The following is a 4,623-nucleotide window of genomic DNA, read 5'->3' as shown; positions in this document are numbered from 1 at the left end:
TAGTCGTTCTGCTCAGGAGCTGATGCATAACCTAGGTTTATGGGAACCCCCCTCTGTGGGCAAAAGATTTACATGGACTAATGGACAGGAGAATCCAATTTGGGTGTGGTTGGACCGTTTTTTGGTCAATAGCAGCTGGATTTTAAAATTCCCCAAACTTTACCAGAAGAGTTTACCAAGAGTGGGTTCTGATCATGTGCCTATTCGACTGGAGGTTGGTCATCATCAGCATTTCAAAGACCCTTCCGCTTTGAGCTAGTGTGGTCTTCGGTTGATGGTTTTAGGGATTTGGTGATTAATTGGTGGGGGGAGTTGGATCTGAGAGGGTGTGGGGCTTTCATCATGCTAAGAAGCTTGCTAATGTCAGGGAGCGTCTCAGGCACTGGGCTAAGATCAACTTTGGTTCGATCAAGCTCAAGAAATTGGACCTTCTGGATCAGTTAGAAAGATTTGACATTAGGAAGGAGTCCAGTCGGCTATCAGTCCAAGAACGGCAACAGGAACATGTTTTGTTGGAGATGCTGGAGATCATTCGTAAGCAAGAGGAGATTTACTGGAAACAAAGATCGCGATTGCAGTGGCTGAAACATGGTGATGAAAACACTAAATATTTCCATGCAGTGGCAAATGGCCGGAAGAATAAGAATGCTATCCTTTGCTTACGGCACGAGGGTCGGGACTTGGCTGACCCTAAGGAGATTGGTAAGGTGTTCATTGGAAATTTCCAAGCTCTTTTTGGTAGTAGCCGGTGCGATCGTTTCAAGGTGGATCTGCATAAGTTACTGGAGTTTGAGGCTCCGGTGAACTTATTGCACTTAGAACGGCCGTTTACGCTTGAGGAAATTGAAACTGCGGTTTTTGTGCTCGGTGGCGACAAAGCCCCGGGACCAGATGGGTTCCCGATTTTTTTCTTCAAGCAGTTCTGGGATGTTGTGAACATCAACATTATGTCAATGTGCCAAGATTTCATCGAGGGAAAGGCTAACTTGGAAAGAATTAACTGGGCGAGTATTGCGCTAATCCCAAAGAGTGTTGCAGCGGATCATTCGGCGTTTATTAAAGATAGATGTACTCTTGATAACATCGTCACGGCGGAGGAGCTATTATTCGGCATCAGTCAGAGGCGACTAAAGGGGCACATCCTAAAAGTGGATTTTGCAAAGGATTTTGATACAGTGGATTGGGAGTTTTTACTTGAACTTTTGGAAGCTCGGGGGTTTGGCTCTAAATGGAGAGGATGGATTAAGAGCATTTTAGATTCCTCGAAGGCTAATATCTTAATTAATGGCTCTCCCAATGGATACGTCAGGTATAAGAGGGGACTCCGACAAGGTGACCCGCTGTCTCCACTGCTCTTTGTGTTTGTTGCGGATGTCCTGAGTGTTATGTTCTCTAATGCCATGCGCTCTGGAATTCTTGTGGGAGTTCCGATTGGGGATACGGGTAGATAGTGCAACCTGCACTACGCGGATGATCTCTTGGTTATGACTACGACGGGGGTTGGAAGACCTTAGGATTGTGAAGCTTATCCTCTTCGTGTTTGAAGGTATGTTGGGACTAGCTACGAATTTTGACAAAACTTGCCTCTACTCTTGTAAGTGGGGAGTGCTTCCGGAGGAAGGGGCGGCCAAAACCTTGAATTGCAAAACGGGGCTTTTACCGGTAAATTACTTGGGTATCCCGGTGGCGGGTAGGAGACCTCGCCGTCAAGATTGGGAGGGAATTATTCTGAAAGTGAGAAACCGTCTCTCTTCTTGGAAAAGGTGATTTTTGTCGTTTGGGGGTCATCTTACGCTGATTAATTCTGTGTTAACTGCGCTGCCGACCTATTGGATGTCGATGTTTCGACTGCCTATGTGGGTTTCTAAAAAAATTGATGGGATCAGGAGAGATTTTTTGTGGTCGGGTCCTGATATTGAGCAGCCTACTTGCACACTCGTGTGTTGGAAGAACCTTTGCAGGCCTCATGTGCAGGTGGGTGGGGGATTCTAGACCTGAAGACATTCAATCAGGCGCTGCTTGGGAAGTGGTGGTGGAAATTCCTTATGGATTTTAGATGGGGGGGTGGTGCGGAGGTCATCCAATTCAACTATAACTTGTCTCGTCAGGAGTTATATCCTAGATGCCCGGGTCGTATATCTTTTTTCTGGAAGGGTGTGATTTCTTGTCTGCCGGCGCTTCGGTGTTGCTTGCAATTTGAAGCTAGTGAGGGGCTTCCCACATTTAGGTGGAAGCTTACGGGCAATGGGGCGTTTACAGTTAAATCCTTCTACAACTTTATGCAGGATGGTGGCCTCCGTTGCCCGGTGGAGAAATTCTTCTGGAGAGGTGGTTGCCCTAAGAAGATTCTTCTTCTTAATTGGCTGGTGTGGAAGAACAAAGTTTTGACGTTGGAAAATCTGGAGAAGCGTCGGTGTAATAGGTTGCCAACGGCCACTTGCGTGCTCTGTCACGCTGGAATCGAGACTGTGGATCATTTATTCCTTCAATGCCCTTTCGTCAGACCTATTTGGACATATTTTACTAACTTGTTACAGATTCCGGATCCCCCGGAGGAGATGTCCAGAATTTGGGGTTCGTGGCGTCTCACAGTGTGTTCCCAGTTACGGGAGATGTGTGATTTGGTGGTGAAAGCTATTGTGTGGAACATTTGGCTTATTAGAAATGATTGTATTTTTAATGTCAATGTGTTGCCCTGTTTTGCTGTGATTTTGAAGATTGACCGTTTGCTTTTTGCAATCGGGTTCTCTGCAGCTTCGGCTAGTGGGCGGTGAAGCTCGGAGGACTCCATGTCTCGCGTCTGTCGCAGTTTGGAGTTTTTGGGTCCCCGAGCCGGGGAGACTCCCGAGGCTCCGGCCTTGGAGGAGATGAACGATCTGTTCAAGGAGTAGTGGCCTTTGTCTATTTTTGAGGTGGTCAGCGTCCTTTTCGCTTTTCTTCTGCATTTTGAGTCTGCTCTTGTTGTTTTGTGATCACTTCTTGTGGTTTGTTTGGGTTGGTTGTTGGCCGCTCGTGCTCGCTTTCTTTTTCTCTTAATAGATTGGTGGTTTATTCACTTTTTCAAAAAAAAAAAAACTTAATTATATATTTGTCTTGAAATTTATTCTGCGATAATCAATCTAAGAATTAAATTATTTGATAATATAAAATATGCACTATTATTTTTCAACAATTTAGATTTTACTAATTCTCATTAAAATGACGCTGCCAACTAAAATTTATTTCTCTTATAATAATCGAACATGGAGTTCAATAACTAACTGCTCTATGTTATATATATATATATATATATATAATTAAGTTAAATTATTAGTCTCATCTATAGTTATTTGCAAAACATAAATATATATACATTTGGCAAATAGTTCCACACAATTAAAGGAGAATAGTGATATTCTTTAATTTTGGGGGTTGTTTAATTTTCTCAGCGATAAATTTGGTCATGAAGAGCATGCATGGTGTTGTTTTTCAAAGTGAACTTAATTAATGCTTTTGCCACCATTGCATCAAGAAGAACGGTTAAGTTAATTTATAATTTCTTGTTGGTTTATTAGCCTTTATTTCAATTATAGAACCAGAAATACATAGTCCCAACACATAATATGGCTCGTCTTACAGCAAATTAATACAAATATACGTATACAAGCCGCCCATGCATGTGGAAGTCATGCATGTGGGCATATATACGTGGCACGCAAGAGTACTAGCATCATTAATTAATTACTCAATATTCTTGGGAATAAGACAAACTTGAAAGCCTTCTTCCTTCCTCTTCTCGACAGTTGATTGAAAGAGAATACCCACAGATCATCTTCAAGCTTCTATTCAAACCACCAGAATGATGAAGAACATCATTACATTCATTCCTGCAAAATGGAAAGCATCATGCTGCTCCACTCCATGATTAAGACCAACTGCAAATGAGAAGAAGACCAAGAACAAGAACGAAACAAGGTTTGAAGAAGAAGAGAAAGATTCTCATTGAAGGATTGAAGATCAAAACAATTAGAACAAGAGCTATATATAGACTCCGTTCTTCATACACAGCCAATTAGAGAGAACAACCTTGCTGACATGGCCTTAACTAATCCACGTCAGCATAACAAACTCTTCAACCGTTATATCACATGTTAGTCACGTGACAATGTAAAGGAATTGGAAGAGCTGTAATGAAAACAAACAGAAGCTTCATATAACCTTCAAGTCTGTAAGATATTAATATAATCTTCAAAACTTTGAGTAGAAAGCTTCTTCTCCTTTCCCTTTTTTTGAGTTTTATGATAAAAATTAATATCTTAGTTCTCCAATAACAGTAAAGGGCCTGTATATTCCAAGTATCTTATCCCATGAGAGGAAGAAGGGCTGTGAGAAGTAGTACTTTAGGCCCTGGAGTTGGTGGTGAGTGTCATGAAAAGCACAGTTGTTGGGAAAGAAAGGCTGGAGTCGGTTCCAAGGGAAATACAGACCAGAGTGCACATCCAAACCCTTGATCGATGACGGCGAAAAATCAAAAGTAGATGCAGCTGGTTCTGACAGTCATGCCACTCACAAGGAATGCAAGGACGGTTCCCAGAGTGTCAAAGACCACTACACCAAAAATGAGTTTTTGAGGCGGTTGGTTTT

The sequence above is a fragment of the Dioscorea cayenensis genome, chromosome 19, assembly GCF_009730915.1.
Source record: "Dioscorea cayenensis subsp. rotundata cultivar TDr96_F1 chromosome 19, TDr96_F1_v2_PseudoChromosome.rev07_lg8_w22 25.fasta, whole genome shotgun sequence".
In the NCBI taxonomy this organism is placed as follows: Eukaryota; Viridiplantae; Streptophyta; class Magnoliopsida; order Dioscoreales; family Dioscoreaceae; genus Dioscorea; species Dioscorea cayenensis.
This window is presented reverse-complemented; position numbering follows the sequence as displayed.